The 24,547-nt window shown below is 37.4% G+C and overlaps 2 protein-coding genes across 7 annotated transcripts in view; both read right to left on the reverse strand.

Annotated features, from left to right (window-relative positions):
• The window catches only part of VPS13B (vacuolar protein sorting 13 homolog B), an 851,071-nt gene extending 828,679 nt beyond the window's left edge, over window positions 1-22,392 (reverse strand). The window contains exons 1-2 of the mRNA XM_055546536.1: window positions 22,302-22,392; window positions 18,913-19,026 (exon numbers count right to left, since the gene is read on the reverse strand). The gene's annotated coding sequence lies outside the window, so the exon portion shown is untranslated. The remainder of the gene's footprint in view (window positions 1-18,912; window positions 19,027-22,301) is intronic.
• The window catches only part of OSR2 (odd-skipped related transciption factor 2), a 68,190-nt gene continuing 49,517 nt past the window's right edge, over window positions 5,875-24,547 (reverse strand). For 2 of the 6 annotated variants that reach the window (XR_008702390.1, XR_008702391.1), the window contains 5 exons: window positions 18,913-19,026; window positions 15,609-15,654; window positions 12,597-12,686; window positions 11,920-12,207; window positions 5,875-7,391 (listed from right to left, as the gene is read on the reverse strand). The gene's annotated coding sequence lies outside the window, so the exon portion shown is untranslated. The remainder of the gene's footprint in view (window positions 7,392-11,919; window positions 12,208-12,596; window positions 12,687-15,608; window positions 15,655-18,912; window positions 19,027-24,547) is intronic. The other 4 variants (XR_008702392.1, XR_008702393.1, XR_008702394.1 and 1 more) reach the window with 4 other exon arrangements.

The raw sequence follows: 24,547 nt of genomic DNA on the forward strand, positions 1-24,547 counted from the left end.
TGCTTTTTAGTACGTTGTATAGGCGTGTCGTAGCTTTTCTTCCAAGGAGCAAGCGTCTTTTGATTTCATGGCTGCAGTCACCATCCACAGTGATTTTGGAGCCCAAGAAAATAAAATCTGCCACTGTTAACATTTTTCTGCATCTATTTGCCATGAAGTGATGGGGCCAGATTAATGCCATGATCTTAGTTTTTTAAATGTTGAGTTTTAAGCCAGCTTTTTCAATCTCCTCTTTCACCTTCATCAAGAGGCTCTTTAGTTTCTCTTCACTTTCTGCCATTAGGGTGGTGTCATCTGCATATCTGAGGTTGTTATTTCTCCCAGCAGTCTTGATTTCACATGGCATTTCACATGGTGTACTCTGCATATAAGTTAAATAAGCAGGATAACAATATACAATCTTGACACACTTCTTTCCCTATTTTGAACCAGTCCATTGTTCCATGTCCAGTTTTAACTTGCTTCTTGACCTGCATAAAGGTTTCTCAGGAGGTAGGTGAGGTGGTCTGAGATGGTATTCCCATCTCTTTAAGAATTTTCCAGTCCGTTGTGATCCACACAGTCAAAGGCTTTAGTGTAGCCAGTGAAGCAGAAATAGATGTTTTTTTGGAATTCTCTTGCTTTTCCTATGATCCAGCGGATGTTGGCAATTTGATCTCTGGTCTTTCCGCCTTTTCTAAACCCAGCTTTTACATCTGGAAGTTCTCGGTTCACATACTGTTGAAGACTAGCTTGAAGGATTTCAAGCACTACCTTGCTAGCATATGAAATGAATGCAATGGTATGGTAGTTTGAACATTCTTTGGCATTGCCCTTCTTTGAGACAGGAATGAATATTGACCTTATCCAGCCCTGTGGCCATTGCTGAGTTTTCCAAATTTGCTTGCTTATTGAGTATAGCACTTGTATTTTTATATATGCACAAAATATTTTATAATAAAATATTAATCAATTAGACCAATATTTCTCAACTTTGTATCATATCTTCAAAAATCATAAAGCTTACTTTTTCTAAGAAATTATATATCTTCAGACACTGATTATCTTAATCATTTAAATTTTAAAGAAATAAAAGTTTTAGTCATATATTAGGGGCTATCTTAAGGATATCCTATTTTTCCAGGGTAATTAATAGTGATAATAGGGATAGTGAGCCGCATGGTGGCCCCACAAAAGATATGACCACATCCTAATTCTCAGAACCTGTGAATATTATCTTGATATTAATAGTAGTACAGTACTTAAAAAATTGAATATTACCTTATATAGCAAAATATGTGATTAAGAATTTGGAGAAGAAAAGCTTTCTCCTAGATTTTACGGTGGTTTTAAATCCAGTGACAACTGTCCTTATAAGAGTGAGATAAAGGAAGATAACACAGACAGAAAAGGAGAAGGCAATGTGATTACAGAGTCTGGAGTGACGCAACTCTGAGTCAAGAATGCCAAGAACCACCAGAGATGAAAGAAGTAGAAATAGATTCTTCCCCTACAGCCTCCAGAGAGATTGCAACCCCGCTGGCACCTTGACATTTGACTTCTGCCTCTGGAACTACAAGAGAATAAATTGTGTTGTTTTATACCACTCAGTTTGCAGTAATCTGTTACAGCAACCACCGGAAACTAATACCCTAGGTCAGAATGACAAGGGAGACAGTCTTCATGTAACAGGAAGATTAACCCTGAGCCAGCAGAATATAAGTTAAAAGTCTTATCTTGAAAGGCCAAAAGACTTAAGACAGAAAGGCAATGGGGACTCTTTTACAGAGAAAGACTGGTTATCTCTCCATGATGTCAGGATTTTATGATAATTAAATAATTGAAACATTCCTTCCAATATGTTAGGAAGCAAACTTGAGAGGAAATATATATGGTGTTGTGATTTTAAAGGAAAGCTATATCCAGAAACCTGATTATGGGCTTAACACTTCCTTTCCTAAATCAACAAAATATAAGATCCTTAAAATCTTTTTATGCACTAACTTCCTTGTTGGTTGCACTGGTTTTTAAAAATGTCCACAAATTCTTTAATAGTGCCCCCTTCTAAAGGTGGAGTCTAATTCCCCTTCAAGTATGGGTTGTATCTAGTGACTCACTTTTAAGTCATTTGAGGAGGCAGAAGGGACAATATGTGATTTCTGAAATTAGAACAAAAAAGCCATTGTGACTTCTTCCTTGCTCTTTGCATTATTTGCTCTGGGAGAAGCCAGCTACCATGACATGAGAATGCTCAAGCTTCACTAGGGAGACGTTCACATGGTGAGAAACTGAGGGCTTCTGCCAAAGGCAAGGGTGAAATCGGGGTTTTCTGTCAACAGTCAGCCTTAAGATCACAGCCCTTGCTGACATCTTAACTGCAACTTCATGAGAGATCTTGAGTAAGAAGGACCAGGCTAGGCTCTCCTAAATTCCTAAACCATAGCAGAAATTGTGAGATAATAAATGTATATTATTTTAATCTGCTAGATTTGGGGACAATTTCTTACACAACAACAAGCAACTAAAACATTGACACACCTTCCAAATAAAATACGTCAAGGCTGTATATTGTCACCCTGCTTATTTAACTGCATTATTATTAATGCAGAGTACATCATGCGAAATACCAGGGTGGATGAAGCACAAGCTGGAATCAAGACTGCCAGGAGAAATATCAATAACCTCAGATATGCAGATAACATCACCCTTACGGCAGAAAGTGAAGAGGAACTAAAGAGCCTCTTGATAAAGGTGAAAGAGGAGAGTGAAAAAGCTGACTTAAAACTTAACATCCAAAAGACTAAGATCATGACATCCAGTCCCATCACTTCATAGCAAACAGATGGGGAAACAATGGAAACAGAGACAGACTTTATTTTCTTGGGCTCCAAAATCATTGCAGATGGTGACTGCAGCCATGAAATTAAGACACTTGCTCCTTGGAAGAAAAGCTACGACAAATCTAGACAGTGTATTAAAAAGCAGAGACGTTACTTTGCTGATAAAGGTCCAAATAGTCAAAGCTATGGTTTTTCCAGTAGTCATGTACAGATGTGAGAGTTGAACCATAAAGAAAGCTGAGCACCAAAGAACTGATGCTTTTGAACTGTGGTGTTGGAGAAAACTCTTGAGAGTCCCTTGGAAAGCAAGGAGATCAAACCAGTCATTCCTAAAAGAAACCAGTCCTGAATATTCATTGGAAGGACTGATGCTGAAGCTCCAATACTTTGGCTACCTGATGCAAAGAACTGATTCATTGGGAAAGACCCTGGTGCTGGGAAAGACTGAAGGCAGGAGAAGCAGCAGACAACAAAGGACGAGATGGTTGGATGGCATCACTGACTCGATGGACATGAGTTTCAGCAATCTCTGGGTGATGATGAAGGACAGGGAAGCCTGGTATGCTACAGTCCATGGGGTTGCAAAGAGTCGGACATGACTGAGCAACTGAACAATAATGATACAACCCAGACATTCTACTTGTAAGTAGTTACCAAAGAGAAATACAGAATTAGTCTACAAAAAGATTTGTACAAAAGTGCTTAAACAGGATCATCTGAAATATCTCAGATCATTTGAATGATTATTTGTAATTGTAATGGATAAGCAAATTGTGATACAGACATACTATGGAATACTATTCAACACTAAATTAAGTAACTTCTTAATACATGCAACAACATGGAAAAAAATCAAAGTAATTATGCTGAGTGAAATAACCCACACAAAAAGTGTAACACTGTATTATTCCACTAATATAAAATTCTAGAAAATGTAAACTAATGCTTAGTGACAAATTAGATCAGTGGGTACAGTCAGACAGGGTTGTGGAGTTGCATAGGACAACAGAAGAGCATGTGGAGGCTTCTGAAATGAAAATGTTTATTTTCTTAATTATGGTGATGAATTTATAGATTTACACATATTTTAGAATTCATATTATAAATTTTAAATATATGCAGTGCATTGTACATCAATGATATCTAACAAATCTGTTTTTTAAATATAAATAAGTTATATTTATACATACCTAGCTAGCCTAGAAAAAGTCCATGTCATAGCAGCATTATTCATAACATGTGAATGGCAGAAACAATCCAGATGTCTATCAATCAATGGATAAATAATAAAATAAGATATATCCATATAGTGGAGTATTATCTAGCAATAAAAGTTATACTACTTAGTAATAAAAGAAGTACTAATATAAACACCATGCATGCCTAGAGCTCAATGCTTGCTCAGAAAAGACCTGAGTGAGCCCTAAGCTTGCACCTCTGGCTGATCTTTTGGGTCTACACAAGCAGAAAGTAAAACTAAGGCAGAATTAGGTGAACTGTGTAAGCACTGAAGGATTGCTTACAGTCAATCTGCTCAGAGTTAGTCTATAAAAACAAGGAAAGAGCGTGTGTGTTTTTTTTCCCTTTTTGGCTCCAGCTACTTAGGGAAATCTCTTTCAGGTCACTGACTGACCACTAAGATAATGCAATAGAGACTCAGTAACCACACACAAATAAGAAATACAATCTTTCCAAAAAGAGTATGGGAAAGTCACTAAACTAGTGGATGATTGTAGCCACAAGAGTGAACTCTGGGGAGGAGGGTAAATTTGTTTTCCAGAGTTACAATATCAAAATGTTCAGTTTTTGACAAAAAAAAAACAAACCCACAAGGTATACAGAACAGTAAAGTATGGCCCATTCATTGGAAAGAAAGTAACAGAAACATTCACTGAGGAAGCCTAGGCATACTAGGCAGAGACTTAAAGTCAGCTATCTTAAATATACTCAAAAGTTAAAAGAACCATGGGCAAAGAACTAAACAGAAGCAAGAGAACAATATATGAATATAAAATATCAATGAGAGTCGAAAATTATAAAAAGAAACCCAATAGAAATTTTGGAGCTAAGAAGTATAGTAGCTAAAATGAAATTCACTAGAGGTAAGGTTAACAGCAGACTTGAATAGGCAGAATAAAGATCAGAAAACTTGAAGATAAGACAACTGAAATTATCCCATCTGTGGAGCAGAATGAAAAAAAAAAAGAACCAAAGGAACTTGTGAGACATCATTAACTATTTCATTATGTGGGAGTCCCAGGAAAGAAAGGGACAGAAAGAGTATTTGAAGAAATAATGGCCAAGGACTGCCCAAATTTAATGAAAAACACGAATCTATACATTGCAGAAGCTCAACAAACTACAAAGGATAAAGTCAAAGAGATTTACACCAGGACATATTATAATAAAACTGTCAAAAAATTGCTGAGAGACCCAGCAAGCACCAAAAGTGACATGTACAAAGGCTCCTTAAAAAGATTAACAACCTATTCTCATCAGAAACCATGGTAGCCAGAAGGCAGTTGGATAACATATTTTAAATGTTCAAAGGAAAAAAAAAACTGTGACTCTTAAAATTTTATATCTGGCAAATCTATTCTTCAAAAAATAAGGGAGAATTAAGACATTCTAGATAAAAGCTGAGGGAATTCACTGCCAATAAATGAGCATTATAAGAAATGCTACTTGTGTTATTGTGTTTATTTATTCATATGCTATTAATAAATAAGGTATGCTTATTCATATTCTTTATTCATATGGCTTTTTGTGTTATTGTCTAACATCAGAGAAATGAAATGTCATTAGACAATAACATAGAAAGGCATATGAACAAAGCAAAGATGCCAGCAGAGAACTACAAAAGTAAATGGAAAAGCCAGAATTATAATATTTTTGGTTTGTAAATCCTCTTTTGTTTCTTACGATTTAAAAGACAAATGAATAAAATCATTTGTTTATATACTATTTCTAAGTATATGTTAATAGGCAATAGTATAATGATACAATTTGTGACAACAGCAAAATAAAATGGGGAGGCAAAGCTATATGGTAGCAGAGTTTTTTATTCTATTGAACCTAAGTTGGTATACATTGAAACTAGATTGTTACAAATTTAGGTGTTATCTGGAAGCTCTAACATAACTAGTATGAAAATAACCAAGAAATATATGGAAAAAAGGAATTAAAAGATATGATAGAAGAACTCAATATCAATTAAGCATAAATTAAGGCAGTATTTGTGTTTTAAGGAACAAAGAATATATATAAAACATAAAGGAAATGAACAGCAAAATGACAGAAATAAATCCATTCTTTATCATTATTACCTGAAATGTAAACAGATTAAATCCACAAATTAAAAGACAGAGATAGGCTGAATGAGTTTTAAAAAGAAAAGCATGATCCAACTATATGCTGTCTACAAGAAACTCAATTTAGATCCACAGACACAAATAGACTAAAAATGAAAAAGCGGAAAAAGATATTAAATGCAAATGGTAACTAAAAGAGATCTCAGATGTCTATACTAACAGACACGATACTAGTTAAAGATTATGATAAAAGACAAAGATGAACAGTATATATTGCTACAAGGGTCAACTGATTAAGAAAATAGAATAATTTCATCCTGTAAAAAAGCAAAAGCAGGTGTTCACAAATGGAAAGACCTAATATTATTAATACTGTTAGGAAAACAATACCACCCAAAACAATATACAGATTCAATGTGAGATCAGATCAGTCGCTCAGTCGTGTCCGACTCTTTACGACCCCATGAATTGCAGCACACCAGGCCTCCCTGTCCATCACCAACTCCCGGAGTTCACTGAGACTCATGTCCATCAAGTCAGTGATGCCATTCAGCCATCTCATCCTCTGTCGTCTCCTTCTCCTCTTGCCCCCAATCCCTCCCAGCATCAGAGTCTTTTCCAGTGAGTCAACTCTTCGCATGAGGTGGCCAAAGTACTGGAGTTTCAGCTTTAGCATCATTCCTTCCAAAGAAATCCCAGGGCTGATCTCCTTCAGAATGGACTGGTTGGATCTCCTTGCAGTCCAAGGGACTCTCAAGAGTCTTCTCCAACAACACAGTTCAAAAGCATCAATTCTTTGGTGCTCAGCCTTCTTCACAGTCCAACTCTCACATCCATACATGACCACAGGAAAAACCATAGCCTTGACTAGACGGACCTTTGTTGGCAAAGTAATGTCTCTGCTTTTGAATGTGCTCTCTGGGTTGGTCATAACTTTCCTTCCAAGGAGCAAGTGTCTTAATTTCATGGCTGCAGTCACCATCTGCAGTGATTTTGGAGCCCAGAAAAATAAAGTCTGACACTGTTTCCCCTGTTTCCCCATCTATTTCCCATGAAGTGATGGGACCGGATGCCATGATCTTCTTTTTCTGAATGTTGAGCTTTAAGCCAACTTTTTCACTCTCCACTTTCACTTTCATCAAGAGGCTTTTGAGTTCCTCTTCACTTTCTGCCATAAGGGTGGTGTCATCTGCATATCTGAGGTTATTGTTATTTCTCCCAGCAATCTTGATTCCAGCTTGTGTTTCTTCCACTCCAATACCTATCAAAATTACAATGACATTTTTACAGAAATGAAAAGCCCATTCTTAAGGTAGTAAGAAACTTCTAGATACCCCAAATGACCAAAATAATCTTTAAAAATAAAGCTGTAGGTCTCTCACTTCCTGATTTCAAAATATATTACAAAGCTACAGGTAATCAAAACAATCTGGTACTGGCATCAGGACAGACATATAGACCAGAGAGCACAGAAATAAACTCTGGCTAACTGATTTTTGACAAGCCAGCCAAGACCACTCAGTGAGGAGAGAATAATTCCTTCAACAAATGATGCTGAGAAAACTGAATATCTATGTGCAAATAATTTGATTTAGACCCTTACCTCACACCACATACAAACATTAGCTCAAAACAGATCAAAGATTTAAAGTGAAGAGCTAAACTATAAAACTCGTAGAAGAAAGTACAGAGGCAAATCTACACAGCTTTGTATTTGACTGGCTTCTTAAATGACAATTTTGGTAAGCACAGGTAAAAAAAGAGAAAAAAATACATAAATGGAACTTCATTACAATTTAAAATGTTTGTGTGTAAGAGAACACTATCAAGAGAGTCAAAAGAAAACCTACAGAATAATAATAATAAATCTGATAGGATTTAAAATCCAGAATATACAAAGAACTCTTAGAACCCAACAGAAAGACCAACAACCCAATTTTTAAATGCACAAAGCACTTGAAAAGTCATTTCTCCAAAAAAAATATACAAAAGGCCAATAAGCACATGAAAAGATGCTCAGCATCATTAGTCATTCAGTTCAGTTCAGTTCAGTCGCTCAGTCATGTCCAACTCTTTGCGACCCCTGAATCGCAGCACGCCAGGCCTCCCTGTCCATCACCAACTCCCGGAGTTCACTCAGACTCACGTCCATCGAGTCAGTGATGCCATTCAGCCGTCTCATCCTCTGTCGTCCCCTTCTCCTCCTGCCCCCAATTCCTCCCAGCATCAGAGTCTTTTCCAATGAGTCAACCCTTTGCATGAGGTGGCCAAAGTACTGGAGTTTCAGCTTTAGCATCATTCCTTCCAAAGAAATCCCAGGGCTGATCTCCTTCAGAATGGACTGGTTGGATCTCCTTGCAGGCCAAGGGACTCTCAGGAGTCTTCTCCAACTCCACAGTTCAAAAGCATCGATTCTTTGGCGCTCAGCTTTCTTCACAGTCCAACTCTCACATCCATACATGACCACTGGAAAAACCATAGCCTTGACTAGACGGACCTTTGTTGGCAAAGTAATGTCTCTGCTTTTCAATATGCTATCTAGGTGCCTCTCTAATGGCTCAGAGGGTAAAGCGTCTGCCTGCAGCGCAGGTAGACCTGGGTTCGATCCCTGGGTCAGGAAAACCCTCTGGAGGAGGAAATGGCAACCCACTCCAGTACCTTTGCCCGGAAAATCCCATGGATGGAGGAGCCCGGTAGGCTAGTCCATGGGGTCACAAAGAGTCAGACACGACTGAGCGACTGAACTGAAATCAAAAACATAACAAGATACAACTTCACATCAACTAGTGTAGCTGTAATTTTAAAAAGAGAAAATAACAAGTATTGATGAGGATATGGAAAAATCGAAACCCTTGTACATTGCTACTGGAACTGTAAACTGGTGCAGCTGCTGTGGGAAACAATATGGTAAATTTTTCAAAAAATTGAACATGGAATTACCACCAGACTCATCAGTTTCACCCCTGGGTAGATACTTCCAAAGTATTTAAAACAGGGATTCAAACAGAAACATATGTGCATTCTCAGGTGGCTCAAGTGGTAAAGAACCACTCCCTGGGTCAGGAAGATCCCCTGGAGGAGGGTGCCGCAACCCACCCTACTATTCTTGCCTGGAGAATCCCATGGACAATGAAGACTGGCAGGCTACATTCCATGGGGTAATAAGAGTTGGATACGCTTAGAGACTAAAACAAAATTCCTAATTTTTAAAAAATGTGATTAAGAAGACAGCTTGGATTCTGAACTCACAAAATAGTGAGGGTCTTAACATATAAACAAATATGGGAAAATCAAGACCCTTTCCATTTATTTCAGATTTTCAAATGAAAAATGTTTAAAAGCTTCAACTGAATCGTCTTCTTTTGCTAAAGCAGTATTTAAGAATTTTTTGACATTATCAAGTGGTTTATTTTGATATCAACTAAAGCAACAGTTTCTGATTTTAAACTACTACTTGTTTTAAAAATGCTGTTTAAGAGAGCAAATTACAAAAATAAAAATGCTTACATAGATTTTTAGAGCTAAAAAATTAAAACTAAAAGTCTATCATCACATTTTAGTAACCTACATACATTCAAGGAGCCTGGCAGGCTACAGTCCATAGGGCTGCAAAGAGTCAGATATGACTGAAGTAACTTGGCACTCACACATTCACAGCAGTATTACTCACAATAGGTAAAAGATGGAAGCAACCCAAATGCCCATCAACATGTGAACAAATAAGATGTGGTATATACACACAGTGAAATATTATTCGGTCATTAAAAAGAATGATGTTCTGATACAAGCTACAACATGAATGGACCTCAGAAACATGCTAAGTGAAAAAACACAAAAGATAACATGTTATATGGTCTAGTTTATAATAAATATTAAGAATGGGTACCATAGAGACAGCTTGTCAGGAGCTAAGACAACAGAAGAATGAGAAGGGACTGCTTAATGAGTATGAAGTTTTCTTTCAGGATAATGAAGAACTTGCTGAATAGAGTTAGTGGTTGCATGACTGTTAACGTACTGTCACTAAATTGTACACTTTAAAATTATTAATTTTATGCTAGGTATTAATAACTTCACCTCAAAAAAGAATACACTGTATATTTACAATATAAATGGAAACAGTAACAGACTTGACTTTCTTGGGCTCCAAATCACTGTGGATGGTGACTGCAGCCATGAAATTAAAAGATGCTTGCTCCTTGGAAGAAAAGCTATGCCCAACCTACCATATTAAAAAGTAGAGACATTACTTTGCCAACAAAGTTCTGTCTAAACTAAGCTATGGTTTTTCCAGTAGTCATGTATGGATGTAAGAGTTGGACCATAAAGAAGGCTGAACACCGAAGAATTGATGCTTTTGAACTGTGGTGTTGAAGACTCTTGAGAGTCCCTTGGACTGCAAGGAGATCCAAACAGTTAATCCTAAAGGAAATCAGTTCTGAATATTCATTGGAAGGACTGATGCTGAAGCTGAAGCTCCAATACTTTGGCCACCTGATGCGAAGAGCTGACTCATTGGAAAAGACCCTGATGCCGGGAAAGATTGAAGACAGGAGGAGAAGGGGATGACAGAGGATGTGATGGTTGGATGGCATCACAGACTCAATGGATGTGAGTTTGAGCAAGCTCCAGGAGTTGGTGATGGACAGGGAGGTCTGGCGTGCTGCGATTCATGGGGTCACAAAGAGTCAGACACGACTGAGTGACTGAACTGAACTGCCAATACAAAATTCATGTTGAGGTTTGACAGAAAACAGCAAAATTCTGTAAAGCAATTATCCTTCAATAAAAAAAAATTAATTTTAAAAAACAAAAAAAAGAACTTTTAAAAATATATAGTATGAACCCATGTTTGGCCTAACACAGATGCAGTCGGTTATGTAAATATTTACAGCTATGTGTATGTGCATGCACAGTTATTTCCATGCTTTGTCAGTTGAGAGGCTATAGCTGCACACACCAGTAGCAACATTCATACCCAGTGCCTACCTCCTATTCCCTAAAACTATTCTCCAATAAAGGACCCAGAGCTCCTTGGAGATGTGGCTAATTTTAGGACTCTGGCAGGAAATATTTAAGATGAGCGTGGAGCATCCTGTGGTGCCAGAGAGTAAGGAAGCGATACACACACAACACAGACACATACAGAGTGAAGTGTGCTGAGTCGCTCAGTTGCGTCCGACTCTTTGCAACCCCGTGGACCGTAGCCCGCCAGGCGCGTCCGTGGAATTTTCCAGGCACAAATACTGGAGTGGGTTGTCCTTTCCTTCTCCAGGGATTGTTCCTGACCCAGGGATTGAACCTGCATCTCTGGCAACTCCTGCATTGACAGGCAGATTCTTTTACCACTAGAGCCACCTGGGAAGCCCATACAGAGTGTTGGGGTATGTCAAAAGAACATAGGAGCCAACTGCAAGAGCTCCTAATGGCCAGATCTGGAACAATTTGAGCAAAAATCTAAATATAATAGTAGAATTGTAATCTAAAGCATAAAATAAATCCCCATTCAACATAGGGTATTTTAATAAATAATTGAATGAATTTGTAAATTAATGAGGGAGACAAATCTCATTTGCAGAATTTCAAACAGTTTATGCATATACCCAAGAAGATGGAGCATAACTTCTGAGTCTTTAAATAGGGACTGAACATAGTGTATACTTTCAGAGTACAGTATGAAAAGGTGAAAAAGGGTTGGGCAGAGTAACTCTGGTGGCAAAATCTGACAAGACTACCAGCTCTGGTTAAGGTCAATACCAACAGTGATAGATTATGTTGATAGTACGTACCCTTGATAAGATTGATGAAAATGGCACTTTATTTCTGTGGTCTTTCTTCCAAAACTCCATAACCAATCTAATTATGAGAAAATATCAGACAAATCTCAACTGAGGAGGGCTTCCCTTGTAGCTTAGCTGGTAAAGACTCTGCAATTGAGGAGCATTCTACTAAATATCTGACAATACTCCTCAAAACTGTCAAGGTCATTGAAACAGGGAACGTCTCAGAAACTCACAGCCAAGAAAAGCATTAGGAGACATGACAACCAAATGTAGCGTGGAATCCTGGATGGGATCCTGAAACAGAAACAGGACATCAGGTAAAAAGTAAGGCAATCTGAAAATGTATGGACTTTAATTAATGAGAATTGACTGATAAGGGTTCATTGATTGTAACAAATGTAACCATACTAATGTATTATATTAATAACAGGGAGACTCTGGGTATGAGGTATGAGAACTCTCTGAACTATATTCAGAATTTTCTTATAAATTTAAAATTGTTCTTAAAAAGTAGGAAGCAGCTGTATACCACAGGGAGCTCAGCTTGGTGCTCTGTGATGACCTACAGGTGTAAGATGGTGGGGGGGCGGGCAGTGGGACTGAGGGTCAAAGGGAGGGAATATTCCCACGTGGTTCAGACGGTAAAGAATCTGCCCCCAGTGAGGGAGATCTGGATTTGATACCTGGGTCAGGAAGATCCCCTGGAGGCGGAAATGGCAACCCACTCCAGTATTCTTGCCTGAAGAATTCCATAGACAGAGGAGCCTGGAGAGCTACAGTTCATAGAGTCGCAAAGAGTCGAACACAACTGAGTGACTAACACACATATGTATATGTATAATTGATTCACATTGTTGTACAGCAGAAAATAACACAATGTTGTAAAGCAATTATACTCCAACAAAAAATGTTTAAATATACAGATATATAGTTATAGTCTTATACCTATTTTGGACAATAATTAATGCAGATGGAAGCATATTGAACTTACAGGTCTGAGTCTCAAGCCTCTACCCATGATTTGCTTCATGATTTCAGCTAAGTCACTTAAAATCTCTAGACATTAGTTTGCTCACCTTATATTTTCAGACTGAGGGGCCTGAAGTCTCTTTAAAGTCTAAAGTTCTAAGAACCCTGATTCTATTACTGTACTAATTAAGTTATACCTGAAAAGAGCACCTGGGAAAATGAAGAAGCATTCAAATGATTTTGTAATGCTTAAGAAAACAAGTTCACTAAAATAATTTTTAAAATCTATTTCATTATAATAACTCAAATGTTAACACATAGAACTTACGAGGTGGTGTGAAGTAAAGGCAGGACTCATTACCTAGAGACAGTGAAAGCTTCTTATAAATTACCTCACTATGCCACAGAACAGATTTTGTTTAAATTTATATTATCCTCCATTGATGTATCCTTTTGTACAAAGAAGGTGCATTTTTTTTTCTGTAGTATTTTGAGAACACATAATGTAGTATTATTTTAATCTCCTGATGTTAGAATTATTTAAGGACCTTTCATTAATATTAAATTATTCTGATTAAAAAAAAAAAAAAAACACGTTTTATGGACTTCCCTGGCCGTATAGAGAGAGGTTCAGACTCTGCACTTCCACTCTAAGGGGGCATGGGTTCAATCCCTGGTCATCGGGGAACTAAGATCTTGCATGCTGCATGGCATGGCCAAAAAATAACTAAATAAAAATGTAATGTTAAAAAATAACAAAAATAAATAAATAAAAATTTTAAATTATTAAAAAACCCACATTTAAAAAATGTAGCATTTCACCAAAAGTATTTAACACATTAACTATGTCAATGTAAAGTTTATGTAAGAAAAATAATCAAATTTTGTGTTAAGGGCCTCTTTCACAGTCATTACATACTTGTAAATATACCACAAACATCACAAAATTTTAAGGGAAAAACATTTTATCTATGCCAAACTAAATTTTTTTAAAATTTTCAATAACAACTAAATAATTTATAAAAGTTCATTCTCAGGCTAGTTATCCGTGATAAGTCTGACCTTATGAGATGCCCAGAGGGTGTACATTAGATTAAAATGTTTGATTTCTTATTCACTCTGACAGTAATATAATCTAAAACAAGACTCTGAAGCTTACTTTAGCCTGAAAGGTCAAGGATATGATAACCCTCTAATCTGAAGAGTACAATACTTACCAGCTTTTCTTTCTGACTTTTTATGTGAAAGACAGGCATAAAATGTCTTTCTCATATATGAAATTTCCATATCAATAAAGAAAAAAATTAAGTAACAAGGGGATAACTATAGCCTTATACATAATTATAACTTCTTCTATTACTAAAAATGTTCAGCATAGAAAAATATCATCATAATGTGATATCAAATACCCTTGGGGAAAGAGGAAACATTATTATATTCTATTATTTAGTATGTGATGAAAAAAATTACCTTTGTTCAGCTTCCAATAAAATGAAGTCCAAATCTCCAATACATTTCAATTATCTGAATAAAAATTTCGAAAGCTATCATATTTTCTTAAAGCTTTTAGGAGGTAAGACCTGCATTGGATTTTTTTTCTATTTCTATTTTTAAAATTCTATTTTTGCTAGATTTTTATCTGCAAACTAATTTCATTTAGCATCTTCAAAAGTGTGAACACTTTTAAGTTTTATTAATATTCTCATGACAACACCAAAATTTAAGGAAATCATCAAAAGGAGTTCTGGTATTACTTGCTTTGTTAGGTTTGCAAACTTTTCTTCATATTATTTGCTCTTACATTTCCTGCCTGCCATCACCTTTAGTTTTAGTGTATTTTAAATTTCTTCAAATGGTGAAATAAAAGACAGAAATGTATGTACACATTACATTTTTAAGTATTCATTACCTTAATCTACTAAAGTAAACTTTGGTCAAGGCCTTTTATCTTAATGGTATTTTTACATTAAAAAGTGGTAGGGAAACAATCATATCTGACACCCCTTCGAATGCATCTTGAACTGTGTTAGTTTAGTGTCAGTTATTGACTACTCGAGCTGGAGAACCCCTGCCCGTATCAGTAACAACCAGTCAAAACTACACAGTACCTTTAACATCAAAAACACTTCACAGGAATCATTATCATCAGTTATTGATAGGAAGAAAGATTGCACAGAGAGATGATGTCTTCAACAGAGGTTGTGTTCAGTGAAAAGAAAATTAAAGGTCTAAATGTAATTCAATAGTAAATCCAAAAACCATTTCTTTCAAGGAAAGTTTAACATTGTGTTTTCTGCCTTCAGAATCCTTTTATCATCAAAGAGCTATTCTTTGCTGATTCAAATCTTGCTTACCTTCTTTTTAAAGTAATTTCTGAAAACGTTAGCCCAGATGAGTTAATTTCAGATGGCTTATTTACCTGCTTATAGATTTATTTGCCACCTGCTTTTGCTTTTTTTACAGATGCAAAGTCAACCTCTGGGGCAAAATCCCACCTTTCTCTTTCTGCCACACAAGTGGTAAATAACATTACCCAATAAATTTCAGCATTTCCCCAAATGTGTAGGATACAAAAAATGTATTCATTCATGTGAGATGTAAAAATGTACACTCACACTTCTGAAATCAACAGCCAGCCATTTCACACTTGGGCCAAAGGCAAACAAACATAATTCTCACTGGCAGCTGGACAACATTCCAAGCTGCCACCACATTAATTAACTCACCTCAATCAGATTCCACTTCAACTTGCACAGCTTGCTGCCAAGACGCCTAGCAATAAATTGTTAGGTTAAATACTGAACAAGGTAGGGAAATACCATATGGTATGTTGTTACAGAGGGTGGGATATTCTTGTTTAACACTAGTAGCAGGTTTTTCCCTTTACTTTTTATTGTTGTCTCCGGTGATTTCAGGAAAATGAGCATACATTCTTGCTGATAAATGATCTTGCTTGATTATAGTGATGGAGAATGGAATGGTAACAAGACATTAATAACAAAATACTTTTGTCCACAAGCTTCTATAATTGATGTTCCGAAAATTTCAAGGCAACAGCTTACTTAGCAGGTACTGCGAACTCACTAATGGTAAATTATTGGTATTAAACTTAGGGGTGTCAAGGAACAAAGAACTCAAATAAATTCTGTTTTCACTGAGGACTATTGAGAATTTACAAGTAAATACAAACTGCTTGTATCAATAGCTGAAAAACGTCTAACATGGGAATCAAAAGATTTGAGTTTGAATCCAGTTTCTGCCTTCGACAGGCTGTGTCACTTTCATTAAATCACTTCACTTCTCTGATATTAGCTCCTCATCCGTCATATAATGCAGTTTGACTAGATGAGTGCTTCCCAAACCTTAACGCACATATCAATTTAAGATGCTTGTTAAAATGCAGATTTTTGGATGTCACCCTTAAGGACTGAAATTGATTAGGTCTGATGTGGAGGCCAAATCTGCATTGGGAGTGAGCAAGAAATTCTTCCACAGATAAAGAACCCACACTCTAAGAAATACTGGACTGCATGATACCAAGATTCCCCTTACCTCTGACAGTTACTTCACTTACCAGCCTATGTCATTGCTTTTATAAACTGTGGTATGATTTTAGAAAGAGGTATAATTGGGAGAGTTGATTCAGGACTTAATCTGCACTCATTCAAATGCCTGCTGCTGCTGCTGCTGCTGCTAAGTCGCTTCAGTTGTGTCCGACTCTGTGTGACCCCATAGACGGCAGCCCAACAGGCTCCCCCGTCCCTGGGATTCTCCAGGCAAGAACACTGGAGTGGGTTGCCATTTCCTTCTCCAATGCATGAAAGTGAGAAGTGAAAGTGAAGTCGCTCAGTCGTGTCCGACTCTTCGTGACCGCATGGACTGCAGCCTACCAGGCTCTTCCATCCATGGGATTTTCCAGGCAAGAGTACTGGAGTGGGGTGCCATTGCCTTCTCCACATTCAAATGCCTAGTCAGAAAAAAAAAATGCTGAAAACACCAGAATATGACTACCCCAAATCCTGTATGCATTTTTCTAGGGTTGTGGGGTGGGTCATAGAGGTGACAGCTGATTGGCTGCAGCTGCTTTCCCTAAAAATCCTGTCTATATATAAAGGAAGACTCCCAAAGAGAACAAACCAGTCAATCCTAAAGGACATGAATCCTGAATATTCGCTGGAAGGACTGCTAATGAAGCACCAGTACTTGGCCACCTGATGTGAAGAGCTGACATTAGAAAAGATCCTGATGCTGGGAAAGATTGAAGGCAGGAGGAGAAGGAACAACAGAGGATGAGATGATTGGATGACATCACCAACTCAATGGACATTAGTTTGAGTAAGCTCTGGGAGCTGGTTATGGACAGGGAAGCCTGGAGTGCTGCAGTCCAGGGGGTTGCAAAGAGTCAGACACGACTGAGCGACTGGACTGACTGAAGTGATCACTCACCCAGCAGAAGTCTTTCTTTCCTCTAAATGTGTAATGAACACTCGTTTCATCTATATTGCCTCTTTTGTATGTGATGTATTCTGCTTCTATTTTAAATGCCAGAAATCAGGAAAATATTCTGTACTTGTTTGTAAGATTCTCAAAGGCTAGGGACTTTGGGAAACCTCATTCTTCCTAGCTTCTAGGATATGACTTGATAGGGAAAGAAAAAGGCTCTTACTGGTATGCACTCCGAGTTTATTTCAGATGGGTACTTATGAATTTCTATTAAGCCATGCATCTACTTCCATCCGATTCCTCTTATGACCAGCAGAGAACCATCCCATAAGACAGTTGCCTGGCTGCTGCTAAGTCGCTTCAGTCGTGTCCAACTCTATGCGACCCCATAGATGGCAGCCCACCAGGCTCCCCCGTCCCTGGGATTCTCCAGGCAGGAACACTGGAGTGGGTTGCCATTTCCTTCTCCAATGCATGAAAGTGAAAAGTGAAAGTGCAGTCGCTCAGTCGTGTCCGACTCTGTGCGACCCCATAGACAGCAGCCCACCAGGCTCCTCCGTCCATGGGATTTTCCAGGCAAGAATACTGGAGTGGGGTGCCGTTGCCTTCTAAATTAAGAAATGAACAACCTTAACCGGGCTGCAAAGAACAGTGTGCAACACAGGCCTTTCTCATCATATTTACAAGCTCAACGAGGATTCGAAAAACAGACTTCATTACTTCACTACTTAAAACTTGAAATCACCTTTTTTTCTTGCTCTCCATCAGTGGAGAGTGTAAAAAAGGCAATGCAGTAGTTGCTTTACTACTGAATTTGCACAGAAGAAACCTGATTCTCTTAAAATTAGTTAGTTCTTTCCAAGATAACCACCACAAAAATCTGCAAGTTCTAATAAAGTTCCTTCGAATGTGGGTGGACGATCTCTTACTAAGCTTTTTGTGTTCTCCTCAGCTACTAAAATCAGGCTCTTAATAGATGCTCAATAAAGGAATGTTGGCTTGAAGATACTCCGGCAGAGTACTGAATCCTGTTGCAGCCTTCTTCATCCCCTGCAGGTGGTGCTGGGAGACAGTTTACTTATTTACTTATTTAATCATAATTGTATGGGCAAGCAAAGGTGTTCTCGGTGCTGGTTTAAAGCTGTTGTAATTATCTTAATTTCTTCCTCCTCTTCACACTAATTACTGGGTCACAGAGGAGAACAAAAAGACTGAAAAAGGTGATGCAGAGGAAGAGAAGCAGGGTTTTAAGATAATTGATGGTGTCTCCCAGGCCTGGCAGTGGAAATATTTTGTAGAGATTTAGGAGAAAGGGATTTTGTACATTTGTACAAAAGATTTTGTACTTTCCAAAAGAGAAGATATATTCAGCAAAGTCTCCTCTACCACCATCTGACCATCTCCCACAGATGTGCTCTGTTAATACTAGCTCTGTATTTGTCAACCCCATACTTCTAGTATTTTTCACCAAGGTTCGATATGACTGGCTGTTGGTATTTTGGGCTTCTGTCTTTAAGACTTCCTTTCCATCTCACAACATGTTCGTTACACTTCCAAGTCAGTCAATTTAAAGGATGAATCACTTACCTTTTAATATCCTGACTCCCTCACTTGATCGAGAGCTGTTAAAAGGGTAGGGACTGTGTCATTATCATCTTTGTATCACTAGTTCTTGTCTTGATGCTTGAAATACAGCAGACCCTAAACAAATGAAAAAAAGCAATCAGTGAGTCAATAGGAATACTGCCAACCACATACCTTATACTTTTCTCTTCTACCACCCTTTTCCTTAAGTTTTCTGAAGCCAAAAGTAGAGGCTAGCAATTACAGTATTAAATAAGGAAACTGGTATTTTTTAACTGACATAATTTTCCCAACTACATTTCTAACCGTATCTCTTGCACGTTCCCCGACATGAATCCTTCAGAACCACCAGATTGGTGTGTCCACTCTCTCCGATAATGCTTTATGCTTTCCTACCTCTGAGATTATGCCATTCCTCTATTTTGCCCTCAGTCTATCTTAATTAGTAATTCTCAAAATGGTTCTCAGGGGGAGCCATGATATCAACACTATGTTCATAGTACTCTGAGATACCATTTACTTTTCCACCTCATTCTCTCACAAGTATACAGTGGAGTTTTCCAGAAGCCATAAGACATGTGATATCACAACAGAGCAGATGACAGAATCCAGCTGTCTTCTGTTAAGCCAAATATTAAAATACAAAGTGTAAATAAATTTTAAAAATCCAAAATGTAAAACAACACCATTTTTCTGATTAAATGGTTTTGTTCTGGAAAACACAGATATTTTTCATAAAATTATTTACCTTAACATGTAATTTATTTTACATTACATTGACAAATATATTAAATTTTCTTGATTTTAATTTCTAATATGATGAATATATAGTCCTGGTGGCTCAGTCTGTAAAGAATCCACCTGCAATGCAGGAAATTGCCTGCAATGGATATGACCAGGGTTCAATCCCTGGGTCAGGATGATCCCCTGGAGAAGTAAATGGCAACCTACTCCAGTATTCTTGCCTGGAAAATCCCATGGACAAAGGAGCCTGTTGGGCTACAGTCCATGGGGGTCACAAGATTCGGAAAGGGGTTAGTGACTAAACCCCCACCATGATAAATATGAATAGATATAACTCACATAAACAAAATATCATTGAGGTCCTCAACAATTTTTGTTGATAATGTACAGCAATGCAAGCGGAGAAGGCAATGGCACCCCACTCCAGTACTCTTGCCTGGAAAATCCCATGGACAGAGGAGCCTGGTAGGCTGCAGTCCATGGGGTCGCTAAGAGTCGGACACGACTGAGTGATTTCACTTTCCCTTTTCACTTTCATGCACTGGAGAAGGAAATGGCAACCCACTCCAGTGTTCTTGCCTGGAGAATCCCAGGAATAGGGGAGCCTGGTGGGCTGCCATCTATGGGGTCGCACAGAATCGGACGCAACTGAAGTGACTTAGCAGCAGCAATGCAAGAGATTTCTGTGCATTAATTTTGTATCCTGCAACCTTACCAAATTCACTGATTAGTTCTAGTAGTCTTCTGGTGGCATCTTTAGATAATACATAGAAAATGATACATTTTCTATGTATCATATCATGTCATTTGCAAATAATGACAGTTTTACTTCTTCTTTTCTACTTTGTATTCATTTCTTTTTCTTCTCTGATTGCAGTGGTTAGGACTTTCAATACTATGTTGAATAATAGTAGCAAGAGTAGACATACTTGTCTTGTCCCTGATCTTAGAGGAAATGCTTTCAATTTTTCACCACTGAGAATGTTTGCTGTGGGTTTGTTGTATATGGCCTTCATTATGTTGAGGGAAGTTTCCTTTATGCCCACTTTCTGGACAGTTTTTATCATAAATGGGTGTCAAATTTTGTCAAAAGCTTTTTCTGAGTCTATTGAGATGATCATATGGGTTTTATTCCTTTAATATGGCATATCATACTCACTAATTTGCATATGTTGAAGAATTCTTGCTTCCCTGGGATAAATCCCACTTGATCATGGTGTATGATCTTTATAATGTGTTGTTGAATTCTATTTGCTAGTATTTTGTTGAGGATTTTTGCATCTATGTTTATCAGTGATACTAGTCTATAATTTTCTTTTTTTGTGATATCTTTGATTTTGGTATCAGGGTGATGTTTCAATAATTTTGAAAAGTATTAGTAAGGAGTCCCAAGACTATAAAGTTTGGCAATGCTGATCTAAATCTTCTGTACCCTTTAAAGTCCAAAAAAAATCTTCCTTCTTGATAAGCTCTTTGACCACAGCAAGTGGGGAGGAACTCCTTCTCTGTCTATACCAAATACCTGGGGCATTTACACACTTGTGCTTCTTTTACTCAAGTGACCTAGTAGAACTTGCGCCTCAAAGAAATTAGTATTGTTATACTAAGAATGATATTTAAAATCATTTGTGTTTAATGATGAATTATAAACAATTATTTTACTTTCCAGTCTCTGATTATTGTCTTCCCAGCCTCAAAAGAAGAAAATATTTTCTTGACTTTTCAATCTACCCTTTTCACCAAAAAAGATAATGATAATAAAGTTTTATATATATATAAAACATTTTTGTGAAATCTTATTTTATTTGTTGTGAAATTTTATTACACTTATAAGTCTGATAAGTGTTCATTGAAAAAAAATGAAATAAAAAATTAGAAATTAAAAAAATTAAATTCACCTACAATGACATCAACCTGAGGTAACAACTGCTAACATTTTTTTCACTAAACTTAAGTTATACTGAACATACTATTACCATTTTTATATACTAAGATGCTGTTTTGCTTCTTATACTTATCATACAGTGTCTTATGGGGGATTTAAAGAAATTAGTAATGTTCATTTTAATAAGTGTGTGGTTGATACAGGTATTCATTTTTTCTTTAAATTAAATATGTGCATTTTAATTCTCTTTTGTATGAAGGATAACTTAATAATAAATGAGTTTTCATAATCAATGAATTTTTTAAATAATACATGATGAACATTTTTCTATGTCATTAAGTATTATTACATTATATGTCTTCTAGGGTTTACTTAACCCATATTTAACCCCACTGTTAGCATTAAAATTATTTTAATTTTTTAAAACTACAAATGATGCTTGTGTTTTCTTCCTTGTATACACAGTTTGCATACATCTCTGTGATTTCCTGAGACTAAATGTAGAATTACAAGGTCAGGAAATATAAACAATTTTAAGATATTTAATCCAAAAAATACAATCAGGGGCCTCCCTGGTGGCTCAGTGGTAAGGAATCCACCTGCCAAGGCAGGGGACACAGGTTCGATCTCTGGTCTGGAAAGATCCCACATGCCATGGGACAGCTAAGCCCATGAGCCGCACCTACAGAGCCAGTGCTCTAGAGCCCGTGCCCCACTGCAGGAGAAACCCGAGCACCGCAGCTGGAGAGTGGCGCCAACTCACCGCAACCGGAGAAGGCCCTGGGCATGGCAACCAACACCAGCACAGCCGTAACTAAATAAATAATGGTGCCACTTCTGCTTTCTCACTAGAAGAAAAACAACTCTGCGGATGAGAAGAGGTAAAGAGTTTGAGAGACCATGAGAGAAAGCTGGAAAAGCATATGTTGGGAGGGAAACTCATAGAGAAAAATTGCTGCCAAAGAAGAAACAAGAGACGGGAAGAACAGTGGCAAGAATGAACAGAGTTGAAGAATGACTTCAAAGGGATAAACAGGGCATATTAGAGACAGAAGGTTTTAGAGTTAGGCAGATGATGGATTTAAAACAACTCATCCATTGTTTAGCATTGTGACCTTAGGCAAGGTACACAATTTCTTCTCTGTAAATGTGAAAAGCTAAGAGCTTGGCAAACAGTTGGCACACAATAAATGTGTATTTCCTTCTGAAGAAATGGAATAAAAAGTGGGGAGAGGCAAAGGTGGGAGAAAGGAAATGGAAATGAAAAAAATAAGTGAATGTACAGAAAAACAAGAATTGCTTCTGAAGCTGAATGAAGTTCTAATACTTCAGCTGCTTAATATGATGAGACAACTCACTGGAAAACTCTGATGCTGGCAAAGATTGAGGGCAGGAGGAGAAGGGGGTGACAGAGGATGAGATGGCTGGATGGCATCACTGACTCAATGGACATGAGTTTGAGCAAACTTCGGGAGACAGTGAGTGAAGGACAAGGAAGCCTGGCTGCTGCAGTCCAAGGGGTTACAAAGAGTAGGACACAACTCAGCCACTGAACAACAACAGAAAAACAAAACTGAAGGAAAAATCCAATTTCACTTCACAAATTGTTACTTTTGTAAAAAGTCCTGATATAACATGTAACAATGAAATAGATAAATGAAAGAAACCAAAACCATACATGAGTGTATGCCTTGAAAGGAATGAAAATGAAAGGAATGCTTATGAGAAAAGTAGATTAATATGTGAAAACAAAACCAAAAAAAAGAGACCGTTAAACCTAAAAAATCAAACGTGGACTCAAAATATTTGCAGATTTTTTTGACTTGGTATTTCCACTTAATAAAATGTTACTGTAGTTTTTTAAAAAAGATAAAAATGAGAAAGATGCTGATGAGAAAAAAGGAGGTTATGATTCCAAGCACATTACATTCATTAAAGCATTTTTACAGTTGGAAACAAATCGAAAGCTGGAAGCAAATCAACTTCAATACTCATTATTTTCACTGACCTTGAGCTGCTGAAGGCCTGCACTTTATACCTTTGCTCACACACGTGCACACCCTTTATCTTTCCCTTCTATCGAGCAGACACAGGTGGTAACACCCTTTTACTATTCTGCTTTCTGTTACTTAACTTCTGGTCTTTGGTTTCTCTTCCACAAGCTAAAGATAGTTCTAGGAGTTAATCGCCTCTCTGTTGCATTTCCCAAGCTGGACTAGAAATCTTGAGAAAACAAGTTGTCTTTTTCTCATGAAAGTTTTTGGCACTTCATGCTTTTAAATGTGCCAAGAATGTCTTGAGACATTTTATTCGGATTTTCTGCTTGAAAATCTAAATTTTCAAGAACCTGCCTGCTCAGAGGTATGAGCATATCACCAAGAGTTAATATGATTTCAAGAGAAAGTTAATCAAATCTTAGATTCGTTTTAATTTAGAGTAAAGACTTGAATTGGTTTTTATTTATTCTGCAATAATGCATTCTTACTGTTTGAAATGGCTTAGTTTCAGATTGGTGGAACTATCACCTCAATGTGCTTAGTCACTCAGTCATGTCTGACCCTGCGACCCCATGGACTACAACTTGCCAGGTTCCTCTGCCAATGGGGATTCTCCAGGCAAGGATACTGGAGTGGGTTGCCATGCCCTCCTCCAGGGGATCTTTCCAACACAGGAATCGAACCCAGGTTTCCAGCACTGCAGGCAGATTCTTTACCGCCCAAGACACCAGGGAAGCCCATCACCTCAATAGGTGGTGGAAAATGCACTGTAACTGATTTCCCTTTTTGACTCCTTGTGGAGGAAAATGATAAGGAATAATAATGGCTTTTCACATAGCAAAATTTCTTTAGGCACTAACCAAGAAACATTAAAATGTTATATAGCAAATATACCATATACTTTAATTAAAGATACTCATTTTTAGAAAATAGGATAAAAAACAACCAGTTGAAATAAAGATGATCTTATTCCAGTGTAACAGAAGCATAACTGGAGTTAGACTGCATGCCT

This window comes from Bubalus kerabau, chromosome 14 (assembly GCF_029407905.1).
Source record: "Bubalus kerabau isolate K-KA32 ecotype Philippines breed swamp buffalo chromosome 14, PCC_UOA_SB_1v2, whole genome shotgun sequence".
NCBI classification, from domain to species: Eukaryota; Metazoa; Chordata; class Mammalia; order Artiodactyla; family Bovidae; genus Bubalus; species Bubalus kerabau.